This window comes from Hippopotamus amphibius, chromosome 3 (assembly GCF_030028045.1).
Source record: "Hippopotamus amphibius kiboko isolate mHipAmp2 chromosome 3, mHipAmp2.hap2, whole genome shotgun sequence".
Classification (NCBI taxonomy): domain Eukaryota; kingdom Metazoa; phylum Chordata; class Mammalia; order Artiodactyla; family Hippopotamidae; genus Hippopotamus; species Hippopotamus amphibius.
This window is the reverse complement of record NC_080188.1, coordinates 69043089-69061534: the sequence shown is the minus strand read 5'-3', so window position 1 is coordinate 69061534 and position 18446 is coordinate 69043089.

The window sequence follows — 18446 nt, the reverse complement described above, 5'->3', positions numbered from 1 at the left end:
CTAAAATACAATATGTCAAGTGTTATTTTAGGAAGTGTGGAGTAAGCACTAGTAAGATCTAGATGTTAGGAAACCTAATTCTGCATCTTTTTTTTCTTCTCCTTAAATCAAAATCTTTAAAATTCTTCTCTCATCCATCACCCCTCAAGGGTGACCTAAATGTATCTGTGAGTACTCTGAAAAACATCAACCAACATGAAAAGCAAATCTTTTCATTTGAAAGAAAGAAGCTACCTCTCTGCAAGCTGGAGCATCCCACTTCTTAAGTAGGGATGCAGGAATATGGTTCTTTGCTAGCATTGTCTCAGCTTCCCACAAGGTGAGCAAGAAGGTCATATTCTTCCAAAGTGTCTTTTCTAAGAAACAGGCCTTCAAGGAGCCTGCATTTGTTCCTTCACCAGGGCCATGGACAGGTTACTTCACCTCTCTGAGCCTCAGTTTCTCCATCTGTAACATGGTCACAATTGTCATCCCTCCCTCACATAGTTGCTGCCAGAATTAAATAAGGTAGCAATGCTTTAAAAAAAAAAAAAAGCCAAGTAAATTGCCTGAAATCTTTAGTAAATACTCAATAAATAGTCACTGTGATTAAATAACTCAATTTCTGAAGATGATGTCTATTGTGATACGCATGACTTCCCAAAAGGCTTGTTTACGGCTACGGGACAGGCAGGGTAACGGATTCCATTTGGATTTGGGGCATATAGTCTGCTTCAGTGTCTTGAATACTACATTGCCAAAATTAGGTTACCCAAATTTCAAAAAATTGCCTATTGGACCTTAGTTAATGGTCTTTTGAGTTAATACATAATTTCCTATTTAAACAATTACTGTAAAGCTTAACATTGAAAAGATAGACAAGATCGACGCATCTGTATGATAGAATAGTGATGATATTGGTAGGAGGGGAGGAGAAATTTTGAGCAGAAGGCTTTTAAATGGGGAGGGTTCACTGAAATGCAGCTTTGCTGACTTCATAATAAGTAGGAGTGCCTCAGAATGGGGGTTTCAGGCTGGTGAAGTCTTTCAATTGGACAAGGATTTTCAAGTGAACACTTCAGTACAAATTAGAAAAATATTATGAAGAAAATCTAGCCCTTCCAAAGTGCCATAACCTTATCGATGTGCTGCCCCATCTTTCAGAACTGAGAAGAGGGTGAGAGAACTTAGTTGCTTGGGATCTATGGTTTGAGTACAACTGGCTCTTAACAGCTTTAAGCAATCCTTGTGCAAAGACCTGCTTGTGAGCACAGAACGCATACTTAAACACTTCCAAAACACTTTTATCAGCCTCCCACCCCTACTGCTTTGCTCCTACTCTTTCCAGTTCTGGGAATGTCCCCCTCCCCCACCCCCACACACCCCAGCCACACCCCGCCACCTCCCCTTTCTGCCTATTTCAACCATACTCAACCAGTAAGACTTATTCAAATGCCATCTTCTCCAGGGAGCCCCCTCAGGACCTTCGGTTGTGATTTATTTTCCTTGGTCCTCTGTATTTTTATGACATTTGATTTTTGTCTTGATCACACCTAACTACACACTAGGAAGAAGAGTGACTCAAGTCCACCTCTTCTAGATATGAGCTCTTACGTTTCAGGACTCTGCCTTCCACATCTTCGTACACAGTGCACTACCCTTTGAAAATCTCTCTGAACTCAGTGACTAAACGAAGGATACATGGCTTACAGCTACAAACTGCACTATTTATGACTGCATAGCAAGGGTGACAGCAGAGAGTGTGCTGGCGAATAACATCTATTTTTGGAAAGCTGGTTTTATTCACTACCAGTAACATCGTGGAGGCCTCAAGAAATTATTGAACCATAACCCAGTTCCTGGGCTAACAGATGACCTACATTTTAAGCTTAAGGTTCGTGAACCAAGTCAAAAATTGGATTGGCAAAACTTTTAAAAACATGCTCCTGGATTCAGTCTTCCTTGGAAGAAATTTTCCTGGGTGCACTCAGGAGTATTGGACTCGTCACTGCATTTGGAGCTCCTTTTACCAAAGGTTAGCATTCAGAAGGAAAACAAGAACGCACGTGACCATTTCCTCCCTGCCTCCCCCCTGCACCCAGTGTCACTTTGCCAATGAGGTCTCCCCTCCCCTGCACCGGCCAAGACCACACACAGCTGGCTCTACCTTCACCGCCTTACCTTCTTCTCCTTTTTTTTTTCAAACAAAGTGCTTAACACTTTTTAACATCTTGTCTCTTTTATCTGTTACTTATTGATTGTTTATTGTCTGTCCTCCTTGTTAGAATGTAACCTCCACAAACAGTCTTGGGTTGTTCACTGATGGACGGATGTATGCAAAGAATCTTTAACAATGCTTTGTATAACCACAGGTCCTCAATAAATTCACTGGAGAAATGAAAAAATAAATAATTAAAGGAGTACCTCCTAACAAGTATTTCTCTGCTGATGAGCTAGGCAAAGGGCCAGAAGTGGAAGTGCTGAAGGTACACCAAAGGAAGACTGAAGAGATTTAACATGCCAAGGGGAATAGGGAATATATGTATACGCTTACAGACAGAGTCTCAGGTAAGGAATGGGGGGAAGAAAATCCTAATGTAAACCCTCAGCTATGCCCACAATATGATGCCAGGAAGAAAACAACCTGCTATCAGCTGGTCGTGTGGGTGTACAGAGGGTGCTGTAAAATGTTACTTACTCTTCCTATCGAGTCCCTTCTCTTTAGAGCGGATTTCTCAGCCACAACACTATTGACATTTGAGGCAGGATGAGTCTCTATTGGAGGGCTGTCCCATATGTCACAGGGTGGCTAACAGCGTCTGGCTTTACTCACTAGACACCAGCATCACCTAAGCCCGAGTTGCAGTAGCCAAGTATGACTCCAGAAATGGCTGAATGTCTGCCAAATGAAAGTGGGGCAAAGTTGTCCCTGTTGAAAAGCACTGGTTTAGAGTCTGTCTGGGGTGTCTTATAGTCCTTTCCTCTCTGGTTTCCCTTCCTCTTCTATTCTCCCTCCTTATTCCATATCAGCATATTCAACCCCTCTGATCTCTCCCCAAGGTCCAAGCTTCGTCCTGGAGGCTTCTCAAGTTCACACTGGCCACCACTCCTGGCTTTGTCCTGAAAAACTGGTGGTCTTTACTGGCCAGTGCAGAAGTTCAACCCATCATTCTTCGTAACAAAACATCTACAAAAAACAAATGTAAAGAAAGGAAACAAGTTCATCTTGCTAATATTGATCACCTTTCAGAACATGGTTTCTGAACACTATTAGAAAAAGCACTATTACACCTCCACTGGAAGAAACAGAAGGAAAGAAGAAGAAAAAGAACAGAGAACCTTCCTTGCTACGCAGCTATTCTCACACCCTGTTTATCTCAAAAGTGGGGGGTAAAGGGCTCCCCAATGATCAGCACTCAAAAACTACACAATCCTTTCCCATAATAGGTTCAGATCAGACCGACTTTCACTTCTGATAACTCTAAGAAAGAGGCTAAAATTGACACCCTCAGCTAGTGATATGGGAGTGAGATGCTGTACCCCACTTGCTCTGATGTTTTTTCAATTAATTCTTAAGCATCAGAATTCTCGCCAGAGTCCCTCAGAAGCAGGGAGGGGTAGAAAGAGGTATTAAGGAATAGTTCAGCCTTCAATCTTGATTCGTGCCTAAAAGAATGTTTTTTAAAAGGCTGCTTTAGCCTTTAAATAGTTTCGCAAGTCACAATTCATGACAACACCGTCTAGAAAAAACGCACTGTGAGCCCAAGGCACCAGCACAGAATCAAAACATCCACTATAAATATCATGGTGAATCAGATTCCACCAGGGAGAAATAAACTCCCAAGGAACAAGTTTGAGATTTTCCAGGAAGCCTTGATTCTTTCAGGGCGTTATAGGGATCATATAAAGTGCAAAAATTGATGAGATCTCTAAACACACAGCTACACAGGCGCACACCCACAGCACAATTAAACGGGGAGCTCATTTTCCCGAACTCACAGCAAGGATATAAAAAGCAGAGACAGGAGGTTGATCTAAATTGGATACTGTTTCCTCCATACCTTTAAAAATCTTGTACTTTTTTTACCCTTACGACCAGCTTTCCATACCTCCAGACTATTTACTTACAGATTTTTGGCTTTGAATGTGCTATCAGTAAAAAGATGCCAGTCTCCTTTAGGCCACATCCTCCAAAAGACCAGCTGAAGTTGCTTTCAATTGCAATCAGTCCCGAGAACGTTTGGCTCAATCTCCATTACACCTTCTGCTTCCAGACTACAGTGGCCCAGAAGAAAGAAGGCAGAGGAAACAGGATAGGAAAAGGAGAAAAATCAAAAGCATTGGCATCAGCATTTAAGAGCATCCTTGGGGTGCTATGGAGTGAAAAAAGAGAATGCGTATTTATGGGGAAAATTAGACAAATGACCTAGACACAGCAGCTTCCTTTTTAAAGAAATGAATGCATGCTAAAGTTAAACATACTGAAAATATTTTCCTAAAGGCTGATGCAATGTCAAGTACAATAAATTTGGAGTAAGATAATCACATGCATTTTTCCCAGGAAGGTGAATTTGAGTTAGATTTGAAAGGAAATTAGAGATGTACTTATGAGGAGGAATGGGAGGGAATGCTGTTTAAAAAATTATCTTTATAATAAGACATATAAAGTCCCAATGTTTATAATAAATATTTAAAGCTACTGATCTTTATTGAAATAAACTGTACCATATCAATTATATTAAAATTTGGGTTCTGGTTCCCATTCTGCCAGGAATCAATCTCTGTGACCTTATAAATACTTCCCTTCCCTTTATCTCTCTTTCCCAGCTTTTTAAATCAGACAACTGGACTACTTTATGTCTCAAAGGCTACTAAGATGAATAGACAAAATTTGTGAAGTTTCTGGGACTCTTCCAGTCTTGAAGACTTATTTGGAATGCATGTAAAGGTAATATATTTTTTTCCTTTCTTCTTTACTTTGAAAACTCCCAAACTGCTTAAGTTATAGATGCTTAAAACTGCCTTTGAGAAAAAAGAAACATAAACATATCCACAAAATGAATTCTAGGTATTTGTGGAGTAGGCAATTATTGAAAGAATGTGGAATAAATGGCTTGTAAAGGCCCTTCCTGCTCGTCTGTTGAAATGTTCTAATTTTTTACCTTTTTAACTAGACTAAGACATTATACTATCCAAGAGAGATAAAAATATAAGCAATCTAATGTATTAAAAGGAATTACAGAATGTCCCATGGGTGGCGACCATCCATTATTGCCTAAAAATAAGAGCACTTAGTGATTGAAACTGAGCCAGGTATTTTTTGAAGGGGGATTAAGGGACACAGAAAAGGCCTAGAGCCTGAGGCGTCGCAGAGGAGGGCAAACTTGACCTACAACGAAGAAGCCAGGGCTTTCCGCCAAGCATCTAGGAAAGCCCGCCTGGGGAGCTGGGTGGAAATGAGTAAAATGTGGTCAATTTGCATTGAGAGGAAGGGTAGAGAGTCACTGAAGCTAAAATTCCCTACTTTATAGTTGGTATCTCCTTATCCAAAGTCTCTCCTTGTCCAGATACAAAGTATTTGTTTAAGAATGTTGCCATATGCAAAGAGATGATAGCCAGGTTTCCTTATCCCAAAATGAACAAGTACCAGGCATAGTTTTGGCCAACTCTTCCGCCTCTCATGGACTTCAGAGTACACGTGAGGAGGCCAACCGTGCTATGTCAGACCAAAGCTCCCCTGCTAGAAGAGGAGCCAAAGTCCAAGGGGACTGACCTACTTTTACCAATTTAATTTCTAGAAAAACTCTAATTATCAAGCATTGAATTTCTTCCAGAAATGAGGCAAATTGGTGACTTAGTTGCTGAGTCAACTAGTCCTGTGAGACTGTCAATCATTGATTTTTTTTTTTTTTTGGCTTTTTGCTTTTAATGTTTTTAAATGGCAACTGTAATGTATGAGGGAATGCATGTGTCAGCTCAATTGGTATCATTCTGCCTTAACTTTTGTGGCCCTGGAACTAAATGAAAGCCTAATCCACAAAAAGAGGCTCCCTTCTTTTTCTCCTTGTCCAAAGTGGAGTCACTTTATAGGAGTTCATGAAGTACAACTTCTGCTTCTTTCCAGATTTAAGGGGATTGACAATAAGATGGGACTGTAGGAGATTTTTTTTTTCTTACCCCTGAATCAGCAAACCAAAAATTAGAATTTATTGCATTCCTAGTACAAAGGTCAGGACTCCAGAGCAGGGACTCAAGCCAATACAAAGACAAGAATTCCATTTCCTTTCAGAGGGGCCTACTGCAATAATTCTTTGAAGTAGTCTAAAGAAGCTTTCATCCCCTGAAAAATCTCCATCTGAAGTGTGTTTATTTTTTAAAAGGTTGATATACCAAGACAAAGTCATCTTCTAAAGACACATTCTATAAGCAACACATGATCTAAAATGTTCTTAATGAGAGGAAGTAGAATCGTGCAAATTTAATAATCCTGTGGATCTAGAAAATCTCTGATCAGCTGCTGCAAAAGCAAGAAAAAGTTTGGAGTTTAGGCCATTCTGCTGGTCAATACACATTCCCAACTCAACTCAGAAAAATGTTGAGCTACGAGCCCAATGTTCTGAAAATATGTGGATGTAGAAATCAATTCTGAGCAAGATCCCTCTAATAAGGAGTTCTAAGTCTTTGTCTACATGCCTTTCTAACACTTTTTAAACAGTTTACGACTGACCCACCATTGGAGAGACATGTGCTTGCTCTGTTTTCCCTACAGCAGTCATATATCGTGTTGAGCAACTCTACTGTCTTTCCTGGCTCCTTTGGTGTAAGATGGTTGGCTAGGGTTAAGAACACAGCCTCTTGTGGCCACTAGCTCATGCCTGAGTTAAAGGAGAGCCTCCCAAGACCACCAAACTTCATGGCAATTGATTATCCACCTTGTTATAGTCAACAGATGTCATCTACATGCACAAAACCCCTCCTTACACAATGGATGCATGATAAAAATAACCCTCCTATCCCACTCATAAAGAAGAATTATAATGTAATGGTTATATGTAAGAAAAAATTTGAAACTGAGTTTATTTTTTTAATTAAAATGTTCACAAAATGTAATACTTTATATTTCACAACAAATCATTTGTGATACACCCTATGACAGAACAGGGCACTTCACTGTGTCATGGCAGGATACAAATTAATAATTCTTAATAAATTATTCTGACCCAAAGACAAAAATAAAATCTATTTCAGTTAAAAACAAACAAACAAAACTATACAGAGTGAACAGTTTGTCAGGAAGCTGTAAATTCACATAAGAAAGCTTTCCCTGATTATTTGTCTCAGGGGTGGGAAAATTCTCCTCAAGCAAAATAATTTTCCACTAGAATATAGTCTCTATCATGTTTAAGTCATGTCAGCTGAGTCAGGACCATATTCTTCACTACACCAAGTAAGATAAAAGAGCTCAAGGTAGAAATTTAAATTGTGGGAGACAATTCCTAACATTGAAGTGATATTCAATTTGTTCCTTTACATAGCTTGCGAGACCCTTCCTCAGAACCCAATCCTTACCTCCATCCTTCCCAGTCTCATTCTTGACACCACCATTCTCCCACTTCCCCCACCTACAACCTCCCTCCAACAGCGTTAGACACTCCAGTTATTCTGAATGTCTTCCCTGCAACCAGTCATACACAGAGTAACTCTATTCAAATCCCAGCTCTACCACTTACTACCTGTGTAACCTAAGGCAAGTTTCTAAACTCTCTGTGTCCCTTATTCCTCATCCTCAGCCCTAAATTGGGAACAATACCACCCAATCCATAGAGTCATTGTAAAGATCACAAGGAAGTGCCCACTAAATATTGGTTGTTTTCAATAGTATTAATTCCTAGAACACTTATTCTACTCCTCACCCCCTTTCATATACCTAATTTCTACGTATCTTTCAAATATCTACTTAAACGGGAAATCGAATAACCACATCCCTGACTAGGTTAATATTTCTCCTATTTGTACTGTGTCCCTTATCAAAACACTTCACATCACCTGCCGCTATTTCCGATGTACTGTCTGGGTTCTCCCGCTAACCTGTAAGCTCCTGGAAAAACTCTATATCTACACTGCTCCCCATATTACTCCCATCCTCCACCAAGCACTTGGTACATAGTAGGCCCTCAAAATATATTTGTCAAAAGAATGAAAGAATTAATGAATGAAAGTTGACTGGCAAGGGAAACTCACAGCTGCTTGAATTTAAATTGTGTTTTCGGTTTTATTTTAAACATATTTATGGTTTTTTCTGCATGTTTAATTGGCTACTCATAGGCATCACTTCTCTTCCACCCCCAAAAACTATTATTGCTGCTGGAAGAAATAGATTTATAGCAATTGTTTGACAGGGAACAAGTTTTGAAAAATTATTTCAAATGGAAGCCGCTAGAATTGTAAATGCTTCCTTGAACTTTTTCCTTTGTAAACTTCAGCAGCTAAGGCTGCTTCTATACTCCAGCATCTGGACCATATGCTCTGTATGTAGCTTACTACTCTGGCTAACTTGCTATTTGCGTTACCAAAATATATTTAGCTGATTTTACTTTTAAAAAAGGAAATATATATAGCATTGAATTCTTTATTTAAATTTATTATGTTTAATCTGTAAAAGCTAAGTAAAATATTTTTACTAAAATCTCTTTGTTTCATGCTAAGGCTAAATGTAAGTTCTAACTTTTCTCAAAAGTTTAGTTTGTTCAATTCACATTATAAGGTTATTTATGGAAATACTAACTCCACATTGTAAGTTATTATGTTTGCAGTTATCTAATTCTGTTAAATACTATGTTTTTTAATACCCATTAAGATGTCTGAAGTGTTTTCCTGTTCATTGTAGGAAGTTTGCACGAACACATAGTAAGTGATTATAGGTATAATGCTCATAATTGTATGATGAATAATGAATAATGACACTCATTAAATCTTGGGATTCATGTATTTATTCAGCCAATAGTTATTAAACATCTATTAGGTGTCAGGCACCATGCTAAGCAATGGGCAAATAACTGTTAACAGCACAGACACGGGCCTGGCCTCTTAGAAGAGAATGCTGGCATTAAAGAAATAAACCTCCAATCAATGTATAATTATAAGTTATGATAAAAACTATAAAGAAAAAAGACATCAGTGGAGTTAATTACAGAGGGGACATAATTTAGATTCAAGTGTCAGGGAAGTCTTCTCCCAGGATGTGGTATTTAAAATAAAAGTAAAAAAGAATTAACACCAATTCTAACAAACTCTTCCAGAAAATACAAGAGGAGAAAGCACTACATGAATCATTTAATAAGGCCAATATTATCCTGATACCCAAATCAGACAAAGATAGCATAAGAAAGAAAGAGAGAAAACTCCAGAAAAATCACTCATGCAATTGAAGCAAAATCTCTTAGCAAAATACTAGCAAATTGAATCCAAGAATATAAAAACAATAATACATCATGAGGAAAGGTAAGGCTGGTTCAACATTCTAAAATCGATAGATGTCATTCACCATATCCACAGACTAAAGCAGAAAATCATATAACCATCCCAAAAGACATACAAAAAATACCTGACAAAATTTAACATCCATTCATGATAAAACCTTTTAGCAAACAAGGAACAGTAGACAATTTCCTCAGTGTAAGAGAGCACATTTTCAAAATGTCTACAGCTAACCACACAGTTAATAATGAAAACTGAATGCTTCCCCCCAGAGTGGGAGCAAGGCAAGGATGTCCTCTCTCACCACTCACATTCAACATCTCATTTGAGGTTCTTGTCAGTGCAATAAAGGACAAATAAAGAAATAAAAGCATATAGATTGGAATGAATGGAATAAAACTGTCTTTATTTGCAGACAGCACGATTGCCTGTGGAAAAAAATCCCAAAGAATTTATTTAAAAGTTAGTAGAACTAATAAGTAATTTTAGCAACAGTTTAAGAACAGGTCAGTTGTCTTATATCTTGTATTTCTGTATTTTTAATAGTATTTCAATATTTCTATATGCTAGCAAAGAACAACTGGAACTTGAAATTTTTAAATAGCACAAAAAATTTAATATTTAGGTATAAATCTTAACAAAATATATGCAGTTTCTATATGCTGAAAACTACAAATGTCTAAAAAAAGAGATCAAAGATCTAAATAAATGGAGAATTTATATCATGTTTATTATTGGAAAACTCAATAGAGTTGAAATACAAATCTCCCTAACTGATCTGGATTCAATGCATTTCTAATGAAATCCCAGAAGCCATTTTCTTTTGAAATTAATAAGCTGATTCTAAATTCATAAGAAGACAAAAAGGAACTAGAAAGCCAAAATAATTTTGAAAGAGAAGATCAAATTTAGAAGACTCACACCGCCCAATTTTAAGAGATTGTGATATTGGTGAAAAGACATATATAGATTAATAGAATACAATAAATACCAAAAATAAAGTGACATGTATACAGTCAATTGATTTTTCATAAAGATGCAAAGGCAATTCCTTTGAGAAACTATAGTTTTTCAACAAATGATGCTAGAACAATTGGACATCTAAATGCAAAAAAATAAAAAAGAATTTCAACCCACACCTTATATCATATACAAAAAGTAGCTCAAGTAGATTATATATGTAAATGTAAAACTATAAAATTGCCAGAAGAAAACAAAAGAAAAATATTTGTAATCTTGAGTTATGCAGAAACTTTTAGATATGCCACAAAAAATATGACATAAAAATATTGACAAGTTGGACATTATCATAATTTAAAACTTTATTCAAAATACACTGCTAAAAGAACAAAAACACAAACCACAGACTGGTAGAAAATGTTTGCAATACATCTATCTGATAGCAGACTTGTATCTGGAATTCATAAAGAACTCTGAAGTCAAGAATTCTCAAGTTTTCAATAATAATAAAGAATTCTCAAGCCTCAAAAAATCCAATAAAAATACATGGGCAAAGGATTTCAGTATATATTTCACCAAATAAGATATACAGGTGTCAAATAAGCTCATGAAAAGATGTTGAACAAAATGAGTCATGGAGGAAATAAACATTAATACCACAATGAGATACTATTATATTCCTATTAGTAGGACTAAAATTTTTTAAAAAAAGAAAGCAGAGGGGTGACAGTATCACATTCTGGCAAAGATGTGGCACATCTGGAGCACACACACTGCTGGGGGAATGCAAAACGGAACCATTTGGGGAAACATTTTGGCAACTTGTTATAAAATTAAACAAGCAATTACCATATGACTCAGCAATTCCATTCTCTTGGTACTTATCCAAGAGAAATGATAATGTATGTTCATACACAAATCTGTAAGCAAATATATACACTGGATTTACTCATAATCATCAAAAACTGGAAATAACCCAAATCAACTGGCAAATGGATAGACAAAGTGTGGTACATCTATGCAAGAGAATAGTACTCTGAAATAAAAAGGAAAGAACTACCGATACAACAACTTGGATGAATCTCAAATGCATTATGCTAAGTGAAAGAAACAAGACTCAAAAGTCTACAGACTGTGTGATCCCATTTGTATAACATGTTTGCCTAGGGCTGGAGCTAAGGCAAGAGGTTGATTGCAAATATGCACAAGGTAATATTTGTAGTGATGGAACTGTTGTTTGTATTGATTGTGGTGGTAATGGTAGTTACATGACTGTAAGAGTTGTTTAAAATTCATAGATCTCTACACTAAAAAGAGTGGATTTTAATGTATTTAAAAGTATATCTCAGTAAACCTGACCCCCCAAATTAAGTTATTGTTTTTACTGGGTACAATTTTAAGAATTTTCAAACCCTCAAAAAAAAGAGTATAAACATATACATATGTATAACCAAATCACTTTGCTATACATCTGAAACTAACACAATATTGTATATTAACTATACTTTGATTTAAAAAAGAATTTTCAAACCCTCATTTATATGCAAAGGAGCTACTATAATTCCTTTTTTAAGGTGAAGTGACAAAGCTTGAGAATAGTACTGTCCTATATTTCTTAAGGTAAGCCATAACTGTAAGCCACATATAGCATTTAAAATTTTCTGGTAGCCATGTTAAAAAAATTCTAAAAAGAAGCAGGTGAAATAATTTTAGTAGCATATTTTCTTTAACCGAATATATCAAAATCTTACCATTTCAACATGTAGCCAATATAATAACTATTAATGAGATGTTTTGCATTCTTTACATCCTATTAAATCTTTGAAATCTGGTATGTATTTTATATATCTCACTTTGGACTAGTCACTTTTTTTTTTATCTTTATTGGAGTATAATTGCTTCACCATGGTGTGTTAGTTTCTTCTATACAACAAAGTGAATCAGCTATATGTATACATATGTCCCCACATCCCCTCCTTCTTGAGCCTCCCTCCCATCCTCCCTGTCCCACCCCTCTAGGTCATCACAAAGCACTGAGCCAATCTCCCTGGGACTAGTCACATTTTAAAGTGCTCACTAGCAATATATGTGTAGTAGCTCTCCAATTAGACAGAGCAAACCTAGAACGTTCTCAAAGCTGCACTTGAACCCATGCTGTCTTGTGTACTCAGTAGTAACATCCACAGACATCTGATGTAACAAATTGCATTTAACTGAATATTCTACTGTGAGCTATAATAAAGTTATGACTTTACGATGGTTAGAAGAGGGAAATTTTATGGAGTTGTTTGAACATAGAAATAAAGTTACAGATGATTTTTGTAAGTTTTATTTTCAAAAAGATGTTTTTCTCTTCTCTGATGCTGATTCTCTCCTCAACGGAAATCAAAGGGCCTTTGGCCTCAATAAACACAGAAACGTCCTCACAGAACCAAAAAACATCTGATTGACAATTTAGTACAAATAAGGTTGTGGGAAAAAAATAGTAATACTTTTGTTGCCCGAACTGATCAATCAGTGAAGTTATAATAATCGTTGTAGATATAGCCCCTTTTTCCAAAACTGGGAATCGGGAAAACTATGATAGACTTCTAGTTTTTTCTGAGAATTATGATTAATACTTTCCATTTACACTTTCTCCCTTTTTAAAATTAGGATAATATCTTTCCTGCTTTGAATGAGAGAAATTACAACTCCTAGCCAATAGGTTTCCAGAGCATGTTAAAACTATATAAAAAGGCATAGTAAATGCTTAAAATAGTTATAAAATAAACGAACAAATGTTGGAGAGACTATGAGGAAACAGGAATTCTCATACTTTATTGGTGGGTACCCAAAACTGTGCGATCTCTGTAAAGGATAATTGATCAAGATCTTTCAAAATTACATTTCACACATTTGTCCTTGGCTTCAGAAGTCCCTTCTCTGAGAATTTATCTTAATCTTTCCCACATTCATCTTGGTACCTCCTGGATACTGCCAAAAAGCCAGACCTTAGTCTCTATTGCTCTGAAATCCATAGATGACTCTCTCCTCCTCCAGCCTGGATGAACCTCTTTTTAGTTTCTCAATACTTCCAAGTGATTCTGCTGACTTATCCTGTCCCCAAGTCAGAGACCAAGTCAGTGTAAAAGCTGTATGTTTGGCCAGGTCTCCTAATTCTCTAGCTAGTGTACTCTTTATTATCCACTATGTGCAAAGTAAAATCTACCACATCCTGAAAAACCCAACACAGCACATGACAAATTATTTACTGCAATAGAACGTGCATTTATATGAACAAACTCATATAAGCCATGTGTGTTTACAATGGCCACCTTTGACTGAGTTCTCCATATGTACAAGTTGCGTTGCCAGAAATTTAATATACATTGTTTCATTGAATCTTCTATACTATAGGTGAGGAAGCTGACATTCAAAGCATTTAAGTTAATTTCAAGATGCCTACATGTGGCAGAGCCAGAATCTGAAGCCTAATCTGATTGAGTCACAGCATTTTGTCAAATCATGAAGGTGTGCTCCTCGCCTGCTCCACATACGGAAGTGAGCACTGTTTTGCCTTTAGCATATAGACGTCTAAACCTACTGCCAAGGTAATTCTGTAGTGCTATAAATAATTTGCTAAGAACCATTTACTGCTCAACTTGACACATCAGTAATGTCACATGACTGAATGTACTTCAGTGTGCATACAGCTATATTGACATCTCCTGAAAGGCTGCTTCAGCAATTTATGATTTAGAGCCTCTATTACTACTTATCTTCTATTAAACAGTTCTCAATCACAGCACAATATTTCAAAAAACCAAGTCAATGTTTTAAAGTATATTTTATGATACAATTATTGAAGAAGAGATGAATACTTGCATAACTGCATTTACCCTCTCCAATAAATTTGGAAGTAATAAGGCATATATCTTTCTGTACTATTCTCTTCCTTCCAAATTTTTTGTTTCCAAATACAGCATTCCACAGGCCAATCACTGTAAATACATGTTACACTGTAAGCCCATTCCTTATGTCACATAAGTGGCTTCCATTTCACCAAGGTTAAAAACAACTTACAGTTTGAGAGTGTCTCAAGTTTATTAAATAGGATTTTATTTTTCTATAATAGTCTTCTCAGGAAGCCAGACCATTTTCACATAGCTGTACGTGGTTTTATGAGCCAAGCCCTGCCGAGACCAGCTCGGCGACTCGAGGTGAGTGACGGGTGCCGCAAGCTTGAAGAAGACACAGACACAGACTGAAGAGAAAAGTGGGACCGGGGGGCTCAAGACCTCTCGGATCAAGAGCCCCGCTGACTCATCCCAGGCTGCTTTTATTGAGTTCGTGGGCTAATATTCTCAGGTTACACTCATAAACAATCAAAGGCCTCACATGACTGAGGCAATTATCTTTGTTTACTTCCTGGGTCCGAGCTGAGCAGGTGTGGATTTGAGCTGGGGGTGGAGAGCAAAACAGCCCTGGGGGCAGGAGACCTCTCTCAGATATTGGGGGTCGGTGCCCCACCCCTGTTGGCCCCTCTGCGACTGTGCCTGTCTTAGGTTGTTCCTCCTCTGAGGAATCTTACCCGTCTCTGGCTAACCAGTCATCCTCCAGGGCCAAACAGGGTGATATAAGGAAGGCTCTATGCACCACCCCTGTTGGCCCCTCTGCGGCTGTGCCTGTCTTAGGTTGTTCCTCCCTTGAGGAATCTTACCCGTCTCTGGCTAACCAGTCATCCTCCAGGGCCAAACACGGTGATATAAGGAAGGCTCTATGCACCACCCCTGTTGGCCCCTCTACGGCTGTGCCTGTCTTAGGTTGTTCCTCCTCTGAGGAATCTTACCCGTCTTTGGCTAACCAGCCATCCTTCAGGACCAAACAGGGTGATATTAGTCTCCACGCCCCGCACCCTCAGCTCCTCCACTGCTCAAGCAGGACATTCTGAATCCCATCGCTCGGCCCACATACTTTAACATTTTCAAGGTTTCAGAAAGGTTCCCGAATGTCTTCCCACAAAGCCCAAGGCCATGAAGGCTGATGAGAGCTATGCAGAAATCGCAAACACTTGCCCCGCTGGGAACTACCTTTCGTCAAGGCCAGGCCTTACGTGTAGTAGAAACTCAATAAATAATTTTTATTAATTAGCCTAGAAAAAGTATTACAAATGCCTATGTGTTCTTATTGCTTTGTTTATTCCCTTCAATTAAAAGCAGGGTTTCTCTGGGATGAAGTGAGAGAGTAGCATTGACATATATACAGTACCAAACGTAAAACAGAAGGCTAGTGGGAAGCTGCTGCATAGCACAGAGAAATCACTTGATGCTTGGTGATAACCTAGAGGAGTGGGATAGGGAGGGTGGGAGGGAGGCTCAAGAGGGAGGGGAGATGGAGATGTAAGTATAAATACAGCTGATTCACTTTGTTGTACGGGCGAAACTGGCGCAACATTGTAAAGCAATTATACTCCAGTAAAGATTTGGAGGAAAAAAAAAATCATAGAAACAGAGAGTAAATCAGTGGTTGTTGAGGTCAGGGGGGAGGAAATGAGGTGAAAGTGGTCACAGGTACAAGTGTACAGTTATAAGATGAATAAGTTCTGGGGATGTAATGTACAGCATGGTGACTATAGTTAATAATATTTGAAAGTTGCTAAGAGAGCAGATTTTAACACACACACAAAAAGGTAACTGTGAGGTGATGGATGTATTAACTAAACTTATTGTGGTGGTCATTTTGCAATATATATGTGTATCAAATCATCATATTGTACACCTTAATCTTACATAATGTTATATGTCAATTATATTTCAATAAAGCTGGGGAAAAGAAGCAGGGCTTCTCATACAATATGAATCACCTAGGGATCTTTTTATTTTTTATTTTTTAATTAATTTTTATTGGAGTATAATTGCTTTACAATGTTGTTAGTTTCTACCCTACAGCAAAATAAGTCAGCTATACATATATCCCCTCTTTTTTGGATTTCGTTCCCATTTAGGTCACCACAGTGCATTAAGTAGAGTTCCCTGTGCTATACAGCATGTTCTCATTAGTTATCTATTTTATACATAGTATCAGCAGTGTATATATGTCAATCCCAATCTCCCAATTCCTCCCATCCCCACCCCACCCCTTTTCCCCCTTGAATCACCTAGGGATCTTTTTAAAAAGCAGATTTTGTTCCAGTTGGATTGAGGACTGAGGTTCTGCATTTCTTACAAGCTCCTAAGTGATGTTGATGCTACTGGTCCTCGAAACACCGTGAGTAGCGAGCTTATAAATCCTCCCTCAGAATACAATAGTGCTTACTTATATCATTGTGCTAGCATAGCATCCTGTAGCTCCCCTAATTTAGCTCACTAATTGTAATCTTGTGTTTATTTGTCTACACTTCTTTCTAAACTACAATCTCTCTGGGTACAGGGACTCTTGCATTCTCCATGCCTAGCAGATAATTAATATTCAAAAATACTTCCGATGTCAACCAACCGATGAAAGAATGTATACCAAAGGTACACTTTTATACACACCTTGAATGTATGTAACACTCCCCAAGCTATCTTTTTATAACAATATCACCAGGGCATTGGGATTTTTCAAAATCAGAGGAAAATTCATTATTATATCATGGCTGATATTTATTGAGTATATTCTGTGTTACCTCATTTAATCCTCACAAAAGCCCTTCGTAAGGTAAAGTTATTACAATTCCCATTTTAAAGACAGAAATGGAGTCACAGAAATGTTAAGGACTGGGACTTCCCTGGTGTCACAGTGGTTAAGAATCCACCTGCCAATGCAGGGGACAAGGGTTCGAGCCCTGGTCCTGGAAGATCCTACATGCCTCGGAGCAACTAAGCCCATGAGCCGCAACTACTGAGCCCGTGTGCTGCAACTACTGAAGGCAGCATGCCTAGAGCCCGTGCTCCACAAGAGAAGCCACTGCACTGAGAACCTGTACAAAGCAATGAAGAGTAGCCCCCCCCCCGCCGCAGCTAGAGAAAGTCTGCATGCAGCAATGAAGACCCAATGCAGCCAAAAACCTAAATAAATAAATAAATAAATTTTTTTTAAAAAGAAATGTTAAGGACCTTATTGAAGTCCATACAGCTAGTTTCTGTCATCGCTGGGGTATGCACCTAGGCTCCATAATCCACACATCTAACTACTACACCATAAAGATTAAAAAATGGGATCTCTCTGTGACTTTGTCAAGCTTTTTAACCTTAATATGCATGACATCTGCAGAATGGGGATAAGACCCATTCTAAAGACTACGGGGCAGAATTCCCCATCTAGTCCATATTTGGGCATTCTTGGATTTAATTCTCTTCTTGTACCACCCCCACAAATTTATGTCATGAAGCAAATGGTAATTTTTCTGGGACACAAATGTGAATGACAAAAGCTGTGCAAAGCTCATCCACCAGAATAGGACACTAGGCTGGCACAGGAAGGGGGAACAATGAAGGACCAGCACCTACACGAACACATAGTTTTATTTTCCTCTAATCTTCACGCGTATAAGAATTCCAGATAAATAGCATGTCATTAAGGTATTCTCAGATTTGGGGCTTGCAAAAGTTTTAAGATGTATCCCTAGAAAAATGTCAAGGACCTACTCCACATTCTTATGTAGGCAACCGAATTAGAAACCTTTGCATAATTAAGGAAAAACAGAGACTGTGTGCATTTAAACATATCAACTTTATTTAAAAGGAGATAATACATAGCATTGTTTATAAAGAAAAAAAATCATACAACTATTTTAAGAGATAAGTCACTATGGTAACCATTTCTCTGGTTGAATTTAGAGAGGTAATGCCTTCTGCTACTGGAAAATTCTCTCAGCTTTTAGCAGCAGCAGCAATTACATATGACGTTATATTGGACCTTTTTTGTCTTATACTAAATGTCTCCACATTACTTTACTTAATGGAAAATCCTTTAACGTTCCATAGAATAACTCATATTGCATATTTAATGATTAAATGGAAATTTTATTGGGTGGAGCATCCTCAAACACAAAAATAATGATGAAA